Source organism: Epinephelus fuscoguttatus, linkage group LG14 (genome assembly GCF_011397635.1).
Source record: "Epinephelus fuscoguttatus linkage group LG14, E.fuscoguttatus.final_Chr_v1".
NCBI classification, from domain to species: domain Eukaryota; kingdom Metazoa; phylum Chordata; class Actinopteri; order Perciformes; family Serranidae; genus Epinephelus; species Epinephelus fuscoguttatus.
The window spans coordinates 36,867,726-36,874,490 of NC_064765.1; the positions used below are offsets into that span (position 1 = coordinate 36,867,726).

The window sequence follows — 6,765 nt, forward strand, 5'->3', positions numbered from 1 at the left end:
CTGGAAGCTGGAACCCTCAATGTGCCAGAAGTTGCCATCATTTCAGGGGCTGAGCATCTTGGGCAAATGCCATTCACAGGTATCGGAGATGTTGCATTCCCTCTGAAGACCCACCTGATGAGGCCTTATCCTGGACGCGACATCTCCAGAGAGAAACACATTTTCAACTACAGACTCTTGCGGGCGAGAAATGTGGTGAAAAATGCGTTCGGAATCCTAGCATCCAGGTGGCGAATCTTTCAGAGACATATCTACCTCCACCCCAAAAAAGTGGACATGGTGGTCCTAACATCCTGCATCTTGCACAATTTCCTCCTCAAGCCCACAGAGATCCAGAGATGGCTGGACAAGCAGGAAGGAGACCGACTGGAAGACTTGGAGAGGATGGGGGGCAACAGGGGTGGGCAGGCAGCCTCTGCTGTGAGGGACAAGCTGTGCGAGTACTTTAACTCACCACAAAGAAGTGTCCCATGGCAGGACTGTATGGTTTAAATAGAAGACATGATGGAAGAGAAAATGTGGATTTTTTTTTTGTATGTGTGGTAAAATTTGGCATATTTTTTTATTTTTGGGAGAGCTGCCAGACCCTAGAATTGAAATTTGCCGTGCCGTGAAATATTGGATGGCTAAAGGAGAAACCCCACTGTACGCTTATCCGATGTTAAGAAAACGGTTACTCTTCCTGTCTCCTAAGGTAGGCGTGGTTACCGCTTCCTCCAATCAGAGCCTGTTCTGCCCCCCTAATCTCACTTTTCCAGTATTCCTACTGCATGTTCTCAATGTGATATCAGTCCAGCTTGTCACTAAGGGTCCATTTGGTTTCATTTTACACTTAACAGAGTTAAGTTATTGTTAAAGATCTGCATTACTCACAAGAAGTTTATACAATTAGAGAATGTAGAAGAATTGTTATTTTGATCAATATTTGCCTGTTTTTATCTCTCTACCACAGCAATACAGTTAATGTTGGACAAAATCTTATCCAACATTAACAAAATATAAGTTTTGGGTCTGACAGGCTAAATCTCATCAAATGGTGGCTCTAATGGCGAGGTATAGGTATACATATATATATATATATATATATATATATATATATACACCTTTTATCTGGATCTTAGTTATAAACTTCTTACCCTTCACCACACATGATGGCATGAAATGGAAGGGCATCAATTGGGTACGCTGCCTGACAGATTGGGCAAACCTGCAAAACAAATTTAAAAAAAAAGAAGACAACTGTCAGTTTATGAACCTCAGAATTATATTTACTATAGCTAGCAAATATTGCATTTCTGTGATCTAAACTGAGTACATTGTGTGTGTCCCTTAATAAAACATTAGTCTGTTGATATACCCCACCTAGTTATACACTTAATCATCACATTATCATGAAGTGAAACTTATGCTACCTTGCTTCCTATGGTGGATAAAGAATCAGCCTGTATTACTGCCTCGATTACCTCACAGGATTTTTCCATCCCAGTAGATTCTCCCATTTTTGTGGATTCTCCAATCTCAGTGGTAGCAAGGTCTGAGAGAGCTGTAGTACAGAGAACTGGCTCCTCAATAACTGTGCAGTCTTCATCAGGAGATGCCTCAAATTTATCCACCTTAAAAAAAGAGCTAGAGCTGTAGACATTCAAACAGTCATTTGCACACAAGAACAAGAAAAACAATAATAGAAATTAGAGGAAAGTTGCACATCTTACATTGCATCCCTCCATAGGTAACAGCTGCAAAGGCATTAGACTTCCACATTTCATGCAGTTTGCCTTTGGCATGTTGGCAAACTCTGGAGAGTCATAGAGAAGTGGCTCAGTAGACAGCTGCTCCAGTAGTGGAACTAGAAATAAAGTGTTCTTGCCACTGCTGGATGCCCCTTTGAATGTCTCAAAGGTGTACCCCTCAGGGCTTTGTAAAATTGATGTCAGCTTGCGACATCCACTACCCCCTTTTTTAAAACAGAAATAGTGTCCATTAAAATGTAAGTCATACATCAATTAATATCAGGCAAATAAGTCTTTGTCAGGAAAACTTTTAAAGTACCTCTACAATTTCATGAGTGGTGTGAATGGTTAATTCAAAGAAGGATGTTATCTGGGGCTTTTAACATGAAAAACAGATGAGGTATGTTTTTCATCATCAGAGATTTAAAATGCTACCTGTGGACTTGTAGACTGATTACCTGACTGTGTCCCCAGTTCTCTGCTAGACGTATCATCCTTTTCCCAAGGCTGGCAGTGGCAAGCTGTAGTTCTTCTGCTGAGCCCTTTGGTGTGAATTCAGTGGGTCTCGGAAGGACATATACATGAAAGTTTGTCGTTTTCACAACAGAAGTGGCAGGAGCGGAGAATCGTCTTTTCCTTCTTGGCTGATCAGCAGGTTTACTGAAGATGTGAGGGAATGGCCTGATATGGGAATAAGTGAACTACGTTAGCAAACAATGTGTGTGTTTTTTTTTTTTTCCAGGTTGGAGTTAGATCAGGGGTCTTCAACGTTTTTCAGGTCAAGGACTCCTTGCTGAGAGAGAGATGAAGCAGGGACCCCCACTACATGTAGTAAAAAATTATGTTGCAGATTAAACATATTCATAGACTTGTTTGACAGCACTTTGACAGTGTTGTGTTGTATAAATTAATGTTTTGTGTTTATTTGTTTACACATGATCTTTTCTAAATTATTAATATTTGGATCCATGTTAATGTGTATTTTCAGATATTTGGCCACTTAATCTCTCAATACTTAGTAAACTTGACCATTGGATCTGTACTTGGTCTGCTCTTTATCCCTCTACACCAAACATCAAAAATAGTCTATCTACAAGCTCACAACGCCTTGCAGCGTGAGGCTCTGTGAGTTTGTAGATCTGCTCTTTTCGGCTCATGTTCCCCTCAGAATAGGGATGCTAGAGTTCAAGTCATTAATGTAAAATAAAAGATCCTATATGTAGGAAATATTGATTGTTACATAATTTATAATTTATTCTGTGGCAGCAATTATTAAATAAATGCTCGCCGACATTCTCCACCATTTTGTATGAAAAGTTTGATTGATATGATTCATTTAGGGTTTGCATTCTCCACCATTACATATGTAAGATTTGTTTGATTATAAACAGTTTATTCAGGTGCCTGCGTTTTTCACCATGAATACTGTAGGGTTTGATTAGCTCAATATTAGGAAAAACTGACATTAATAAGAATTATTAAACATAACCACTTTAATTATTCGTCCAGCGATATAATTTCATAGTCAGACTAATAAAACCACACCTCTTGTTGATCAGACAAGAATGTTTAACGCACTTTGGGGAAATTATTAATTATCAATTATCAATTCAAATGGAGCTCAAATAGCCAGGATCTATGCACCCGTAAAGTGACTGAATGTAATCCTACAGAAAACCAAGACAATGACTTTATAGACAAACATTTATTCTAAACTACTGACACAGGAGACCAAGACGCAATACAACCAACAACAGACAAGACAATGAGTAAATGCAACTATGAGTGGAATGAAATGAATACAGCGATGCTAATGAATGAATGAATGAATGACCAGAGTGAACCAGATGAAGCAGTGAGCAATGGTAAGATGATTATCAGAGGAAACTTTGACATGAACTGTGAAAAGCACCATTTAACAGCTGAGAGGCATGGGAATTTATATTACAAGTGTGCCTCAAAATAATATTTGTGAAGCAGATCATGTGCATTTCCGAATTTATATTACAAGTTTGCATAAACATTATATTTGTGAACCAGAGCGTGTGCATTTGTGAAACAGATCAAGTGCATTAGTGAGTCCGAAATACAACTGCGAACCAGTGCATGTGTATTCATGAAAAACCCTGTGTTAGTTCATTCATTATAGGCCTGTTTCCACCGCAGGAACTTCGGGGTAATTTTACGGGGCTGGGGCCGTTGGTGCGTGTCTCCACTGCAGGAACCACCCCCGAAGGACAGAGTTCCGGAACTTATACAGGGGCTAAACAAGTCCCTGCCTCAGGGTAGGTACTCAGAACAGCCCCGAAAGAGTCCTGGCTGGGGCTTGGGGATTACTTGGTGCTGACTGGATATACTCAAGGAGGGATGTGACGACAGCAGAAAGCAACAACATAGCCAGCATTTTTAAAACTCAGCAGAAGAGGGTTAGCTTGCTCATATAGCTTCCACCGCCATCTAAAAAAACCTCACAAAATGGCCCGTGAAAAAAAATACCTTTTCCAGCGGATATCTTAGTTACAACATGATTGAGCTAGCAAAGCAGTTTTGTGTTGCTATGTGTGGTATTTATTCAGTTATGGGAAGTCACGATGTCTAGAAAGCATCCGCTAACAGCAGCAGCAAAGCTAACATCAAGACGTCATCTGTTAAAAGTCTCCCGTTATCGGCTACGACATGAAACTACTCCAGTTAGCTCAATCATGCTGTAACTAAGACATCCGCTGGAAAAAAAATTTTTTTCACGGGCCATTTAGTGAGTTATTACAGACACCGCTATCGGCTAACGGCATCCCTACGTCGCCCCGGTCAAAATGGTCGCGCAACGATTACATCACATCCAGAGCCCGTAACTTTACAGTAACCTTCCTTGTACTCCGCTCTGTCAGTGGAGACACGGCGGTTGAGAGGGCCGAGCAAAAGGACGTGCCTGTAGTAGTTCCTGCCCCCCAAATAGTACCAGGAACTTCTTCAGTGGAAACGGGCCTAATGAGACTGATCTGACCCCATATATGGTCAACCTGTTTGCCTTCTCCTCCAGTCTTTTTGGTTACAGCTCCAAGTTCTCTTTCTTTTATTTTTTCCTCTTTCATTAATGAATCACTGCTATTATGTGTTGATAAAACTTGTCGGGCTCAGACATACTATCTGCATTGAACGTTCTATTCATAGAACAATGAAGGGTCCGCATCAGCATCCAGCAGTACACCGCCCGAAGGCTGGGAGGTGAGTTTACTGTCCTACTGCCAACATTGGGTGAGAGTGAAACTAAGAAGTCACAAAATGAAGAAATAGAAATGTATGTGTTGCAAAGGAACGTGTTTATTATCAAAATGAACAAAAAGATTATAGCTTTAGAAGTTACTTTTCAGATTAAACTTTTATAGCTTAATGAGTTTATAAATTAAGATTGAACTTTCAGTGGTTACCAGACTTTTTGACTTATAGCTCCTACATCTCTTTTTTGCCTTGGTGCTATTTATTATTAGAAGCTAAATCATTTAGGCTGTTTGCAAAATTGTATCGTGCTTGATGTGAATTAAACAGGCAGTTACGTTGAAATTTCGCCTCTGGGCAAGCATGTCATCATTGAAATGGATCATATAATGTTATGGTAGTGATTTTGAAACTTCAGCATAGAGGACTTTTATTGCAACTTTCATTTCTGTCTGGTTTCTGTTACCTTACCTTCAAAATTACCGCTGGCTTACCGGAGCCTCTCCTGCTCTGTCTGAGCTCTGTGTGGCAATGTGACATGATGTGAAAGCATGCACAGGCATCAGTGTTGATTGGCTATCACTTGTGCCATGTAACCAATCAGAGAGGGCTGTAGGCGGGACATTGTTACAAAGCCCAGTGCAGTGGGGACTGCAGGCAGGGAGGGAGACTGCTGTATCAGAGTCAAAGGAACGAGTTTTAAAATACATTTATTTGATCGGTTAACGATGACAAAACGTCCGATGCCGATTATGGTAAACAGTAGGTTGTGTTTGTGCCTAAGTCATTTTCCCCGGTTCGCACATATATTTTTAGGGGCAAATGCGAGTGAAATGCTGCACTGCAGAGCACTTCTGCCCGTGCCGGACAGAAACTTCGCCATGCCGGAAATCCGGTGCTGTGCCGGAGAACTTTAACCCTTGAGTAAGTATGTGCACTGGATGTGTTCATGACAACAGAACATTGTTTGTACAGACAGTTTACTCTTGAAATACTAATACGCATGACGTAGAAGAGAGAAACAAATCCCTTTTTGGTATCCATCCTACTGATGCTAGGATCGATCTACAAAATAAAAGGTAGCATCAAGATTATTGATATTTTAGGATCGATCCCCCCTGCCTTTAGATTATAAATTAATTACGGACTCATGATTTCATGGGATATATATGAATTGCGGTGCAATGCTTTTGGTAGGTACTTGTGAAAAACAGTGCATGAGAACTGTCTTATTTACAGCACCTTTGGAAGTTTTATTTTTCCCTTTTATGCATTTATTTTTCTTAGAAGAATGTAAAATAGAAAATTTGATTGAATTAATTATGACAGAGAGAGTTGAAGATCAGCATTCTACGGCACACCTAATCAAAACCAGACGTAATATGGTGATGTTTTTCCACAACACAGTATGTATCAGAAACTACCCACTAATCCACTAAATCACCCAAATAAATAGGACATCATATTTCTCTGTGCTGTTATTCATCTTCCAAGCCAATTGAACTACAGATGCACAGCACCTTATGATGTCTGTGTAAAAATAATACAGAGACATCAATTGTGGATGACACAGAAATACCAATTTCTGCACTGTTAATCATCTCTGTCATGAAAAATGCAGTGCAATTGCTGATTATATCTTTGCAGATATGTTGTGGGCAATATGTGAAATCCAATGCATTCTGTTTTGTAAATGAAATCATAACACCAACTGCAGCAAAGTTGTAACTTCACCTTCACTTTCTCCCAGCTGAGGAAAAAAAAATACATTATTGCTCTCACTTACAAAGAACCATTTCTGGAGCGTGTTGGGAGGTAT

The 6,765-nt window shown here is 40.0% G+C and overlaps 1 long non-coding RNA gene across 1 annotated transcript; it reads right to left on the reverse strand.

Moving 5' to 3' along the window:
• Positions 1 to 1,116: 1,116 nt before the first annotated feature.
• LOC125901011 (uncharacterized) lies at positions 1,117 to 1,814 on the reverse strand. The gene is made up of 3 exons (XR_007450922.1): positions 1,713 to 1,814; positions 1,464 to 1,613; positions 1,117 to 1,207 (listed from the first exon to the last, which is right to left on the reverse strand). It is a non-coding gene; the product is annotated as an uncharacterized LOC125901011 (long non-coding RNA).
• Between the last annotated feature and the right edge of the window lie 4,951 nt (positions 1,815 to 6,765).